Source organism: Schistocerca cancellata, chromosome 9 (genome assembly GCF_023864275.1).
Source record: "Schistocerca cancellata isolate TAMUIC-IGC-003103 chromosome 9, iqSchCanc2.1, whole genome shotgun sequence".
Lineage (NCBI taxonomy): Eukaryota > Metazoa > Arthropoda > Insecta > Orthoptera > Acrididae > Schistocerca > Schistocerca cancellata.
This window is the reverse complement of record NC_064634.1, coordinates 492,878,068-492,893,968: the sequence shown is the minus strand read 5'-3', so window position 1 is coordinate 492,893,968 and position 15,901 is coordinate 492,878,068.

Genomic DNA, 15,901 nt, shown 5'->3' with positions numbered 1-15,901 from the left:
TCGTGTATAATTTGTTCAAAGGGGACGTTTCAATCTTCCAGGGAAACAGCTCCTTGACGCAGGTACAGCAGGGACTGAGACATTATACTCCATTCACGTGGGCTTCCATGGGTCCAGTGGAGCTCATTCAAGACACCAAGAAGGCCAAGGAGTAGCGTACACTGATTACAGACCCCCATCATGACGATCATGTTTCCCGAAAATGGTTCAAATGGCTCTGAGCACTATGGGACTTAACATCTGAGGTCATCAGTCCCCTAGAACTTAGAACTACTTAAACCTAACCAACCTAAGGACATCACACACATCCATGCTCGAGGCAGGATTCGAACCAAAGACCGTAGCGGTCGCGAGGTTCCAGACTGAAGCGCCTAGAACCGCTCGGTCACAAAGGCCGGCCATGTTTCCCGACTGCAGTGGGATTTTTCAGCAAGATGGTGCGCCACGTTGCAGGGGTAAGAGTGTGACGGAGTGGCTCGAGGAACACAGTGGCGGGTTGCAATTGATGTTCTAGCCTTCCAACTCTCCAGGCATGAACCCGATCGAACTCACGTGGGATGTGATTGAACGTGGTGTCAGAGCTCACGGCCCTACTCCCTGGAATTTACGGGAAGTAGGTGACTTTTGTGTGCAGACGTAGTGCCAGTTTCCTCCAGCATCCTACCACGATCTAACTGCTTCCATGCCACGACGAGTCGTCGCTTTAACCGTGCAAGAAGAGGACATACCGTCTATTAGGTCTATCTATCTATCTGTCCATATCCGGCTCCCGCTCCAGCTGCTGCCGGGTCTGGGTGCTGACGAGTCCTCTCCTTTTCGCTCGGTCCTCCTACCACTTTCCTTCCTCCACTTGCTGCCAGGTCACAACTCTCCTTTCCACAGATATTCTCACTCCAATTTTCCAGCGTGTTCTTGGGCGCCCTCTAGGTCTTTTTCCATCCATCTTTAGTTCTTCCATAATTTTGGGGAGTCTCTCCCCATGCATCCTATTAACATGCCCATACCACCTTAATCTCATTTTTTCACTTTCTTCTCTCATACTTTCTTGTTTAAGATCCTTTCTAATCTCTACATTCCTTGCTCTCTCTTTTCCCTTAAATGCTCTGAGAAATTTCATTTCCCCTGCTTGCACTCTGCTCCAGACTCTTTCTGTCATTGTCCATGTTTCTCCGCCATAGGTGACAATAGGGCTATTAGATAGCTGGTCATAATGTTCTGGCTGGTCAGTGTGATACGTGATTCCTTAATCGTACCACACTTACACACCATATCTTAAATACCATAATTATAATTGAGACAATTTATTGACATTACGCCTTAAAAAATTGAGAATTACAAATTGTGGACGAGCCACTAGATAAAGCTTTGCAAATACAGTTAGAAAACCAACGTACTGAGTACTCAAACAGTCCCTTACTAAGAGAACAGAATTACTGACAAACTTCAGAAATTCAAACTCCCATATAGTATTTCCCTGATAATACATTTAATAAAACAATTACAAGTAAAGGGTGACTGAATGACACTTGAACACTAGTGCCAAGCTAAGATTCAATTACATAGCATGATAGAACCAATTAAATAAAAAGACTACAGCAGAAACGTTGATCTTTAAAAGTAAACCTTCGCGTGCTCAGACGTGTTAATAAAAAAAAAAATACTGGAAAAGGCTGCACAATGAACTCAGCAGATTCTATGCAGTTTAAGGTTTAGCCAGTTGCCAGTCCGTAATATTTAAGGAAACAAGTTCATGTAGGAACAGGTTAGATACAATATACAGGGTGATTCAAAAAGAATACCACAACTTTAGGAATTTAAAACTCTGCAACAACAAAAGGCAGAGCTAAGCACTATCTGTCGGCGAATTAAGGGAGCTATAAAGTTTAATTTAGTTGTACATTTGTTCGCTTGAGGCGCTGTTGACTAGGCGTCAGCGTCAGTTGATGCTAAGATGGCGACCGCTCAACAGAAAGCATCACTGGCCTCCAAGAAGCCCTGATCTTACCCCCTGCGATTTTTTCTTATGGGGGTATGTTAAGGATATGGTGTTTCGGCCACCTCTCCCAGCCACCATTGATGATTTGAAACGAGAAATAACAACAGCTATCCAAACTGTTACGCCTGATATGCTACAGAGAGTGTGGAACGAGTTGGAATATCGGGTTGATATTGCTCGAGTGTCTGGAGGGGGCCATATTGAACATCTCTGAACTTGTTTTTGAGTGAAAAAAAACCTTTTTAAATACTCTTTGTAATGATGTATAACAGAAGGTTATATTATGTTTCTTTCATTAAATACACATTTTTAAAGTTGTGGTATTCTTTTTGAATCACCCTGTATATTTATATATCAACAAGCTTAAACCGCCTTGGAGGAAGGAAGATAAATACTAAACATTGGAAGGTGATATGTGAACAATTCCCGGTAGTGGCAAGGTCCTTAAACACTACCAGGCCTAGACCTCGGATGACATTTCACTCCCCGCCAAGGCGCTGGCACAATCAAAAGTTTCTGCCCGAATCACAAAGACAGGCTTTAAAAACGGCAACATAAAATCATTTGATTGCACGTAGTTTAATTTCTGAGAAAACTTTCAAGTAACGGCCACCATTTAACTAGACCAACTAAACTCTTCCACACCATCTTAAGATTCGACTATGAAAGTCTCACCGTAATAATAAAGTTTAAATGGCTCTGAGTGCGTCGGTGAACAAACACAATTACAACGACATCCTTCATATCAGGTACACAACACGAGGGAGCGGCTTCCACAGCTTCACCGCTTCCCTTCAAATTTTGTTCCCAGCGAAGTCACAGAACTTGTATCTCCAAGCTGCCCTTGTCGGCAAAACGCCCAACCAATTTCACACCGCAACATATAATGGTCATCACGCTCGTTCGCCAGCCGTTGACACTCGTCTCCCCGCGAATATCACGAGATCTCGAAGGCTCACAACCAACACGCATCGCCCGCCAACCCGGAAGATAAGACACGCGAAAAGCAAAGAAAACTTAGTTCAACCACAATCGATCTCAACGATACATGAACAAAACAACACTGGCCCCAGCTCGCCACGGCTCACAGTGTATACTATCCAGTCACACTGATGTGACCACCGCCTATGTATGACGTCAACATGCAATAACCACTACCACACGGCAGATGGCAGCACGACCAGTGCAGGGTATATAAAGCCTGTCCGGGCGACAAGAAAACGACTGTTCTACAACGATGACGATCCAAAGAGCGAGCCGGCCGAAGTGGCCGTGCGGTTAAAGGCGCTGCAGTCTGGAACCGCACGACCGCTACGGTCGCAGGTTCGAATCCTGCCTCGGGTATAGATGTTTGTGATGTCCTTAGGTTAGTTAGGTTTAACTAGTTCTAAGTTCTAGGGGACTAATGACCTCAGCAGTTGAGTCCCATAGTGCTCAGAGCCATTTGAACCATTTTTGATCCAAAGAGCGTATCTACAGCTCGTCAATATAGGTCCCACTCCCAACACCCTAGGTCAACGCAGGAACAACAGCTCAGCTGCTTACACTGCCTCTACACCTGGAATATGTCGCCAGTGTTTTACAGCGAGCGAGCGAGCGTGAAAACGACTGTCTGACAGTCATCATGCGACGCGGAGAACAAGGATTTGACAGCCATCATGCATTTGTGTATCGGTGTATTTGTATACTGAGTCGCCAATTACATTGGCGTCTTCGTTTTTGGCTGATGGTACCTGTGGTGCTGGCTTGGGTGTGTCTAATCGAAACAATGTAATGCAACCCCTATTTACAGACAGATTTATTCTTATCTGCGCTACTTTTCGATCGCACTCTAATAACCTAAGACTTATTGGGTGTCCATGAAGTTCGAGTTGCAAAATAGAGCCACTGCTCACAACGACGTCAAATTTGAACACAGTTTGATTGAGACAGGGGGAAACGTCACAAAAAAAAGAAAACACCTAACAATGGCGCTGTAAGCGTCTTATCGTATATAGTGTCGGCCACAAATGACAGATGATTCGTAATATGACGGCTGTGATCTGAGTTGCAGTTACACCATCTACATCTACTTTTACATCCATACTCCGCAAGCCACCTGACGGTGTGCGGCGGAGGGTACCTTGAGTACCTCTATCGGTTCTCCCATCTATTTCAGTCTCGTATTGTTCGTGGAAAGAAGGATTGTCGGTATGCCTCTGTGTGGGCTATAATCTCTCTGCTTTTATCCTCATGGTCTCTTCGGGAGATATACGTAGGAGGGAGGAATATACTGCTTGACTCTTCGGTGAAGGTATGTTCTCGAAACTTCAACAAAAGCCCGTACCGAGCTACTGAGCGTATCTCCTGCAAAGTCTTCCACTGGAGTTTATCTATCATCTCCGTAACGCTTTCGCGATTACCAAATGATCCTGTAATTAAGCGCGCTGCTCTCCGTTGGATCTTCTATCAACCCTATCTGGTACGGATCCCACACCGGTGAGCAGTATTCAAGCAGTACTGTTCAGTGTGCAGGGATGTACAATTTTGGCAGGCAACACTACTGGCACTGTTACTTAGGCTACCCAATCCAACTGGGCAAGGTCGTACTACATAGGATTGGAAAAATCGGTTTTTAGTTGTTCGGAGGCCAAAAACCACAAAAAGCAACAAAATGGCGTCGGTTTCTATCGCGTGACTGGCGCGAGAGATGGTGCAGCATGCTGTCCATCCTTTGCTGTCACAGACAGACATCGAGAAAGAGCTTGCACCACAACAGATCGGAGTGTATGGGGAGTCGAGTTGCATCGCGCAATACGTGCCTTCAGTCCAGCTAATTTCGTAATTGGAGCGCTGAACACATCGTCTTACATATAATTCGACAGCCAGAAGTCACACAGGTGAAGATGAGGTAATCTGGCGGTCAGGATGTAGGAGAATAATAGCTGATGACTGTAGCATTTCCGAAATGCCTCTGCAGCTGCCACTTTACTGGCTGTGCAATGTGCGGAGGAGCGCCATCTTGCATAAAAATGATCTTAGCCACATTGAAGTATTGGAATGAGGTGCACAAAAGACACTCACAGAGTTAAACAGTGGTGGTGGAGGACTCACCTACTCCATAAATGGACTTCACTTAACGACCGATAGCAGCGGCGTGTGAATAGAGTTTTCAGTCCTAACAGACAAGCGACACTGCCTGAAATAAGGCCAGAAATCAATGAGCGACGTAAGACGAATTTATCCGCTAGGACAGCGCCTCTCCTGGACTGACAGACCATATCGGTTGGACTGCAGACGACTGGAAAATCGTAGTCTGATCAGGTGAATCCCGATTTCAGTTGGTAAGAGCTGATGGTAGGGTTCGAATGTGGTGCAGGCCTCACGAAGAAATGAACCAAGTTGTGAGCGAGGCACGGTGCAAGTTGGTGGTGGCTGCATAATCGTGTGGGCAGCATGATTATCTCCGGCTACGCAGAGGCCATTTGTACCCTTTCATGGACTTAATCTTCCCAAATAACGATGGAACTTCTACGGGTGACAATTCTGTGCTACATTTGTTAGCGGTTGATTTGAAGAAAATTCTGGACAATCCCATCGAACATTTATGCGACATAATGGAGAGGTCAGGCTACAGGGGCAGCATGGCTCAATATTTCGGCTGGGGGCTTACAGTGACTTGTTTAGTCCATGCCACGTCGAGTTGCTGCCCCACTCCGGGCAGAAAGATGTCCGACACGATGTTAGGAGGCATCCCATGATTTTCGCTACCTCAGTGTACTTTCTTCAAGTATCTGTAAGTGTACGTACACTCCTGGAAATCGAAATAAGAACACCGTGAATTCATTGTCCCAGGAAGGGGAAACTTTATTGACACATTCCTGGGGTCAGATACATCACATGATCACACTGACAGAACCACAGGCACATAGACACAGGCAACAGAGCATGCACAATGTCGGCACTAGTACAGTGTATATCCACCTTTCGCAGCAATGCAGGCTGCTATTCTCCCATGGAGACGATCGTAGAGATGCTGGATGTAGTCCTGTGGAACGGCTTGCCATGCCATTTCCACCTGGCGCCTCAGTTGGACCAGCGTTCGTGCTGGACGTGCAGACCGCGTGAGACGACGCTTCATCCAGTCCCAAACATGCTCAATGGGGGACAGATCCGGAGATCTTGCTGGCCAGGGTAGTTGACTTACACCTTCTAGAGCACGTTGGGTGGCACGGGATACATGCGGACGTGCATTGTCCTGTTGGAAAAGCAAGTTCCCTTGCCAGTCTATGAATGGTAGAACGATGGGTTCGATGACGGTTTGGATGTACCGTGCACTATTCAGTGTCCCCTCGACGATCACCAGTGGTGTACGGCCAGTGTAGGAGATCGCTCCCCACACCATGATGCCGGGTGTTGGCCCTGTGTGCCTCGGTCGTATGCAGTCCTGATTGTGGCGCTCACCTGCACGGCGCCAAACACGCATACGACCATCATTGGCACCAAGGCAGAAGCGACTCTCATCGCTGAAGACGACACGTCTCCATTCGTCCCTCCATTCACGCCTGTCGCGACACCACTGGAGGCGGGCTGCACGATGTTGGGGCGTGAGCGGAAGACGGCCTAACGGTGTGCGGGACCGTAGCCCAGCTTCGTGGAGACGGTTGCGAATGGTCCTCGCCGATACCCCAGGAGCAACAGTGTCCCTAATTAGCTGGGAAGTGGCGGTGCGGTCCCCTACGGCACTGCGTAGGATCCTACGGTCTTGGCGTGCATCCGTGCGTCGCTGCGGTCCGGTCCCAGGTCGACGGGCACGTGCACCTTCCGCCGACCACTGGCGACAACATCGATGTACTGTGGAGACCTCACGCCCACGTGTTGAGCAATTCGGCGGTACGTCCACCCGGCTTCCCTCATGCCCACTATACGCCCTCGCTCAAAGTCCGTCAACTGCACATACCGTTCACGTCCACGCTGTCGCGGCATGCTACCAGTGTTAAAGACTGCGATGGAGCTCCGTATGCCACGGCAAACTGGCTGACACTGACGGCGGCGGTGCACAAATGCTGCGCAGCTAGCGCCATTCGACGGCCAACACCGCGGTTCCTGGTGTGTCCGCTGTGCCGTGCGTGTGATCATTGCTTGTACAGCCCTCTCGCAGTGTCCGGAGCAAGTATGGTGGGTCTGACACACCGGTGTCAATGTGTTCTTTTTTCCATTTCCAGGAGTGTATTTACATAAATGCCAATTCAAAATTTATAAAGCCAAAACCAGCTAACGACGTTCTTTGCACAAGATCGAGATTACAGGGTCGTAGAGGAAGAATCGTCACACAACTATTCCAGTTATCAGATTCTACAAGGGACTAATAAAGACGTTGAACTGAAGGTTGGCGTCTTTTAAAATTCTGTGACATTACTCATAACACCGACTAGAATAAAACCTTTCAGCATACGAGAATAAAGTTCTCTAAAACTATAGCTCTTCCACTCCACTTCTTAGACAGTGTAACATGGGTGGGAAAAGAACTTTCAGTCGAATACAGAGCATCAGAAAGAAAATTACTAAGAGCATCAAGAGATCGTTCTAAATCGTAGCATCCAAGAAATGAAAGAATGCGATAGGAAACAGAACTGGAAGCAGTCTAGGAAAAAATAAAATAGTACCCCAACAATTACATGCAGATGTACACAAGACAAACATTAAAAGATTTCCCAATTCATCCTTCGATTTCTAAACCATACGGTGGAAGTAATATCAGAAGACCTTGAAGTGAGATGAACGAATTTGCCAATAGGGAACAGGCTTAAAATTCTAAATCATGAAGTGAAGAAGATGGAGGACGATGGGAAGGAAGCGTCTGACACATTTCTTTATATTCTATCAGAAGAATCACGCTTATGGTCTTCTGAAGAAGTAGACTGTTGTAGCTTTGCACTCTTTGTAGCGGCTGAAAATATTAATTAAAATTCTTAGAGATCTTATGTAAACAATATTTTTTTCGTTAAGTCTGTTACCACAATTATGAGAAGACAGCAGGATATGGTGACTAGGTGATTTCAAGAACTACCAACACGGTATCTGAAGCGTACTAGCCGGCCGGAGTGGCCGCGCGGTTAAAGGCGCTACGGTCGCAGGTTCGAATCGTGCCTCGGGCATGGATGTGTGTGCTGTCCTTAGGTTAGTTAGGTTTACGTAGTTCTAAGTTCTGGGGGACTTATGACCACAGCAGTTGAGTCCCATAGTGCTCAGAGCCATTTGAAACGTACTACCAAAAGCCCGAACCAAGTAGCACTGCGAACGAGCAGACCTTTATCTGTCAGCAGAGTGATTTTTAAAAACTGTTACAATATCTGTGTGCGTCTGTGGCTCAGTGTATCTCACAGTTTAAACTCAGGGTAATATCTGAAGAAATATTTCATAGCCAGTATCGCATTTCATTATGTATCTTGAATTGATGGACGATTTCAACAGCACTTTGCTGTCATCTTTTTATAATAAAGCCATATATTATAAAAATATTGAAAATTTAAATAGGTTGAACATTGTCAAAATATATGGGATAGTTTCGGAAAAGATGAGATCCGAAAATGACAGCAAAGTTCTGTTGAAACCGTCGATCAATTCAAAATAATTATTTATATGCCAAATTCTTCATTTGTTTGGCCATAGTGTCCGTAGTTGCTTTTGCTTGAGTTCTGTCGTTGCAATTACATAAATGAATGAAATCAATACCAGACAGATACCAACAATCTGGTGTCTTTTAGCTCAGTCGCAGAGATTGCGAGAAGATATACATTGGAATGACGGCTAGGACATTCAACACGAAGTATAAAGAACACATGAGAGCACTTAAATACGGTACAAATCATTCAACATTTGCGGATCACCTAAAACAAGAACACCCTAGACCAAGCAACATTGAAAAGGATATGAATATCAAAAAAATCAGGAAAGACAGACACTTCCTCCCTTTCCAAGAAAATTTCCACATACAAAAAACATTAACACAAAATAAACAGTTTCTCAGCGACCAAATAAATATTGGAAATCAGACTCTATAGATGAAATTACATGAAAAAGAAAAGAGCCTTTTCCATCCTTCACCCTCTTCCACAATTGCAACCCCCCCCCCCCCCAAGCAACAATTTAAAAATTTCATTTCAGTTGTCGTCGACTCATCACGGTTTCTGCCTCCCCTACGCAAAAATATCCCTTCCTCGCTATTCCATCCCTATTCTTACACAGTACATAAATTCACAGAAACATATTTAATAAAATTACACACATACAATAATCTAATAAAAAAGTTGTAGGTGAAAGACAAAGTAATGGAAAGGTTACGTTGGTAACACTACAAAGCACAAACAGCAACACACTCTCAGAAGTACAAAAACAAGCAGAATACAGTGGTGTGCATAAATGTGTGTTGTGAAAAACACAAGAAATGCATAATGCTGCAGAGCAACTAAAAATTAGAGCAAAATTTTAAGTGTCTAAAGTGGAAAAGCAACGATATGCTATCAGACGGCATTTACCGATGAAAGCGAGAAATCAACCGAAAATCACCGTAAATACTAATCAACTTGTTCTTAACGAAATGTTTTTCGATCTTAAAGCAAATCAAAATATAAAAAAAAACTTAATTGCAGACCACTGATGATGAAAAAATGACGCATTTTTGTAGTAGCAACGACAGAACAAAAATACCCTCAAGAATTCAAATGCCTCTTGGCTCTGAAGTATTTCTTAAAATATTATAATCCGCAGATCGCTCTCTGGGCAGAATGTCTGTAATATAAAATTAAATCCAAGGGTAGTGCATAAATTTCCCGGAGACAGACGATTATTCCTGAAACATACAGTTTTTTTCCTGATAATGACCGATACACAATGTGATCTAAAGTATCCGTATATCCCTATATAATGCGGAACTAAAGACTAGATGTGATGACAGATGGGAGGGAACTGCTGTACTGTCAGTATGGAAGCTGTAACAGCAGGCTGGATCGGACTGGAGACCCCAGTGACTTCGGACGTGGACTAGTAATTGAATGTCATCTGAGAAACACATCCATCAGGGACATTTCCAACCTTCTGGAGCTGTCCAAGTCGACTGTTATAGTTGTGGAGTGGTACCTCAAAGGAACAGCCACAAATCAGACACAGCTCATGTACTGACGAACAGCTATGATCGAGCATTGAGTCAGGTGGCTGAACAAAATCGGATGAATTCAGCGGAAGAAATCAGTCGTGATTTCCAGTCTTCTACCAGCAGTTCAACTAGGACAATGGCTGTACCTAGGAAGTGAAGAAGAATGCGTTACATTTCTCTATCAGCTCCTTGTAAGTCACACCTTTAGTAAGTAGGCTGTTTAGGTTCTTATATTGGTAACGCCACGTAGCGCTCTGTATGAAACTCACTGGCTGTGTTGTGTGCAGTCTGTGGCTAGTTTGCATTGTTGTTTGCCATTGTAATGTTGGGCAGCTGGATGTTAACAGCGCGTAGCGTGGCGCAGTTGGAGGTGAGCCGCCAGCAGTGGTGGATGTGGGGAGAGAAATGGCGGAGTTTTGAAATTTGTACGACTGGATGTCATGAACTGCTATATATATTATGACTATTAAGGTAAATACATTGTTTGTTCTCTATCAAAATCTTTCATTTGCTAACTATGCCTATCTGTAGTTAGTGCCTTCCGTAGTTTGAATCTTTTATTTAGCTGGCAGTAGTGGCGCTCGCTGTATTGCAGTAGTAACGAAGATTTTTGGTGAGGTAAGTGATTTGTGAAAGGTATAGGTTAATGTTAGTCAGGGCCATTCTTTTGTAGGGATTTTTGAAAGTCAGATTGCGTTGCGCTAAAAATACTGTGTGTCAGTTTAAGCACAGTCATGTATAATTGTTCTACGGGGACGTTTCAATTTCTGCAGTGAGTGTTAAGCGACGCTCGAGGAGGTTGAAAGAGTGAAGCCAGTGGATCAGTGGATAGTGGGTGACTGGAAAAGGGTGACCCAGAGAGGAGAATGATGCTGTACCCCAGAGTAGTCTGATGGGAATACCCGGAGAAAGTTACGTACCATTTTGTGCAGTGGCAACTGTGAATTACGAGAGAGGCTGTGTTGCAGTATTGGGATGTTTATTATGGTTATGGTGGGTTTCCCTTTTTGCACTTGAGAAAAGTATCACTGCTGAAGGGTATGAAGACATCTTACAGCAATGTGTTCTGCGTACATTAGACGAATAGTCCGGAGACGTTGACTGTTTGTACCAGTAAAACATGCTTCCTATCGTAAAGCAGCAGCTATGGGCCGATGGTTTGTGGACAATATCGTTTCTGAAATAGACTGACATGCCCAGAGCCTCTCCATTAATCCAATGGATCACGTTTAGGATGAGTTTGTAGGGCGACGTTACCCCATAATCCTGTGTTGAATACCAATACTTTCTGTGGTTCCGGTTCTTGAGGAAGGATGGGTTGCCAATTCTTCACAGACAAACAGACGTGTCATTGAAAGTGCCTCCAGCACAGTCCAGGCCGTCACAAAAGCAAAACGTGCCCTCATCGCATATCAGTGTCCATTGATAGGTATCCAGACACTTTTGATCAGGTAGAGTGTAGGGGGAAAAATACAGAGCTTCACCACGAAACGGCATCCCAGTTAACCTGTAAGTCCTCACCTGATTATAAATACATCACATGATTTGATACCTGAACTGACAGGCCGCAGAAAGGCAAGAACATAACATCACCGTTTCTAGTAAACAAGTGCTGTTTTCTGCAACCCGTGGGTTCGTGAAGGGTATTTTATATTACTGACACAAAAATTAAAGGTGCTGTATCAGGGATCTGTAGAAACAAACTTGAGAAATTACCTTAAAAAAATCGGGTATAAAATAAGGAAAACGTTTGTTACAATCACCTTTACGGCGTTAAAGGAATAAAGCAAGAAAACCTTTGTTAAAATCACTTTTACAACATCAAAAACAATTTCTCATGCACAGACATGAGATTTTGTTGACAGGTAAATAAATTTAACAGTACAAAATTTTGCAGCCGATAAAATATACTAGCTTGTAATGATTAAGGTGATTACGTCTCTTGTGTAGGCTATTTTCAGGTCACATTTTTCTCTTCCAACGTACTGAATGACGAATGTTTTGTATCTTTTTGTTATGTGAACACAATCGCCTTTTCTTGCTGCAACTTAATTTATTTTTCTCACTCTAAGGCATCTTCAGTGGGATAGTTTGTTGGCATCTGCGTTTTCTCTAATTTGGTCTGGACGTTGGGCTACCACTTCGTTTGCAAAAATAAGCACTATGTGAACACTGTGAAAGAAAAAGTTCAGAACATAAAATTGTGCTCATTTATCGGAAATTACGTGGTAGTGCGACCTCCAGATCAGACGAGAGAGAAGCAAAGATGCCAAAAAATTATCCCATTGAAGATGCTTCAGAGTAAGAAAAATAAATTAAGTTTCAGCAAGAGAAGGCAGTTTTATTTCTAACACAAATATTTCTGTACTTGCTGCGGAGGATGGCCACACAAAGAAACTTGTCTTATATCTTCTTTCCTCTCTTCAACACACAGTTGTATTCTTGCATATGAATTCTGAAATCCAGCTGGGCGTCTCATTTTGAAAACCTAAGACTACACCTTTTTCTGACTGCTTCGAAAATAATAATGTTATTTCCCTCGCTCATTTGATCAACAAGAATGTGAAACTTAGTGAAATTTGAGTGATACATGACAATGATATCAAGTGGAATTCCTCTGTTGAACCACAGTTAAACATTTGACGCACTGTCCGTATCACATGGGAAGGAATTTTGACAGCTGATAAAAATACAATTAACATGTCGTTACGATAAGCCAGAGACACATTGTCTACCTTACGTTTACTAGGTTAACATTTCTTTGGTACTGACACTTTTTAGTTAAATCATCTTGTGATTTATTAGTTCACCTCCTTGAAAGGAAAGAGTCAACCACGCATGGAAATAAATCTAAGAAACACCTCTGCTTGGAAACGAACAACACTGAAGCAATAGCCTTAAAATGAACATTCTCACAGATAATTTGAAGACAATTTTAACTTTACAGTCGCAAAAATTGCCCTACCAATTGTGTTAGTCAGTATAGAGGAGTAATAGTAATTCAGATAGTACTGAGTTAATCACTCAGAGAAGTTCTCATTCTAGAATTTGTCATCACCACTCTCTCTCTCTCTCTCTCTCTCTCTCTGTCTGCTTGACTCTCTCTCTATTACACTCTCGCTCTGAGCGTGTGCGTTTGTTTAGTATCATACTTGGTCAGCCATGCATTTACGGCTTTCTGAGATGTCATGGAAACCGATGCTAACAGACAAAAGTACATGTAACATCTTTTACGGAATAACTATGCCCATTCTTGGCTACAAGTAATTCCAGCATTACACTGTAGTCTCATTTTGAGTTTAAAACTGGTCCACATTACGTCATAAATTTACTGCAGTAGCGAGTGATTCATTAGCTCCGCTAAGCGGAGAAGGAAGGAATAAAAGGAAGATTAGGGTTTAAAGTCCACTCGATATCGATGTGATTAGAGACGGAGTAGAAACGCAGATTGGGGAAGGATAGGGAAGCAAATCAGCCGTGTCCATTGAAATGGAACATCCCGCATTTGCCTCGAGTACTTTGTTGATATCACGGAAAACGTAGAACTGGATCGTGGGATGCGCATTTGAACAGACGTCCCCTCGAACTCGAGCCCAGTTTGTTAACCACTGCGCCAGCTCTACTCGGCAGCTTAGCTTAGCGCACGCTAGGTGTGAACACCACCGATCCTGCAGTGAGCATCCGTGCAAAGTTGGATGACGGCGAAACCAGGAGTTGACAACCAGATGGTGACGTCCATGTGTCAGCGTAGCAGAGGTCGATGGTATTTCCCCCCTGTAAAACACGCTGCGATCTGAGCCAGATCCGACGGCAGAGCACAATGCTGGTGCAGGCATAAGTACACTCCTGGAAATTGAAATAAGAACACCGTGAATTCATTGTCCCAGGAAGGGGAAACTTTATTGACACATTCCTGGGGTCAGATACATCACATGATCACACTTACAGAACCACAGGCACATAGACACAGGCAACAGAGCATGCACAATGTCGGCACTAGTACAGTGTATATCCACCTTTCGCAGCAATGCAGGCTGCTATTCTCCCATGGAGACGATCGTAGAGATGCTGGATGTAGTCCTGTGGAACGGCTTGCCATGCCATTTCCACCTGGCGCCTCAGTTGGACCAGCGTTCGTGCTGGACGTGCAGACCGCGTGAGACGACGCTTCATCCAGTCCCAAACATGCTCAATGGGGGACAGATCCGGAGATCTTGCTGGCCAGGGTAGTTGCCTTACACCTTCTAGAGCACGTTGGGTGGCACGGGATACATGCGGACGTGCATTGTCCTGTTGGAACAGCAAGTTCCCTTTCCGGTCTATGAATGGTAGAACGATGGGTTCGATGACGGTTTGGATGTACCGTGCACTATTCAGTGTCCCCTAGACGATCACCAGTGGTGTACGGCCAGTGTAGGAGATCGCTCCCCACACCATGATGCCGGGTGTTGGCCCTGTGTGCCTCGGTCGTATGCAGTCCTGATTGTGGCGCTCACCTGCACGGCGCCAAACACGCATACGACCATCATTGGCACCAAGGCAGAAGCGACTCTCATCGCTGAAGACGACACGTCTCCATTCGTCCCTCCATTCACGCCTGTCGCGACACCACTGGAGGCGGGCTGCACGATGTTGGGGCGTGAGCGGAAGACGGCCTAACGGTGTGCGGGACCGTAGCCCAGCTTCATGGAGACGGTTGCGAATGGTCCTCGCCGATACCCCAGGAGCAACAGTGTCCCTAATTTGCTGGGAAGTGGCGGTGCGGTCCCCTACGGCACTGCGTAGGATCCTACGGTCTTGGCGTGCATCCGTGCGTCGCTGCGGTCCGGTCCCAGGTCGACGGGCACGTGCACCTTCCGCCGACCACTGGCGACAACATCGATGTACTGTGGAGACCTCACGCCCCACGTGTTGAGCAATTCGGCGGTACGTCCACCCGGCCTCCCTCATGCCCACTATAGGCCCTCGCTCAAAGTCCGTCAACTGCACATACGGTTCACGTCCACGCTGTCGCGGCATGCTACCAGTGTTAAAGACTGCGATGGAGCTCCGTATGCCACGGCAAACTGGCTGACACTGACGGCGGCGGTGCACAAATGCTGCGCAGTTAGCGCCATTCGACGGCCAACACCGCGGTTCCTGGTGTGTCCGCTGTGCCGTGCGTGTGATCATTGCTTGTACAGCCGTCTCGCAGTGTCCGGAGCAAGTATGGTGGGTCTGACACACCGGTGTCAATGTGTTCTTTTTTCCATTTCCAGGAGTGTATTTCGGAGCACTCGTACGAGCGCAAATTATTGAACACGGAGCTACGCAGCGGACGTCCACTGTGTGTTTCTACCCTTACCCAACAACAGCGTCAGTTATGACTCGAATGGGTCCGAGACGATCGAGTTTGTATTGTGGATCAATGGAAAAGGGTCGCCGGTTGGGAAAATCACGTTTCTTGTTACTCTGGAACGATGGCCGTGGCCGGATATGCCGTCACCCAGGCGAACGGATATCCGTACTATCCCTGGACACCGTAGGAGAAGTCCCACAGGAATGTTCCATTTCCCGATAAGCGTCCGCCGTACAACACTTGTTTCCTCGTCTATTCTTTTTTCTGCAATACGTGCTTTCCTTGTACGCAATTTTAAACACTCTGATAGCGCCACGTTTCTAATGATTCCCGTTTCTTCCTTCCGGATTTCCGATGCATCGCCTTTCACGCCACTACAGTGACGTGCTGGCAACACATTTCCGGAACTTCTTCCGCTGTTCGTTATCAGTAT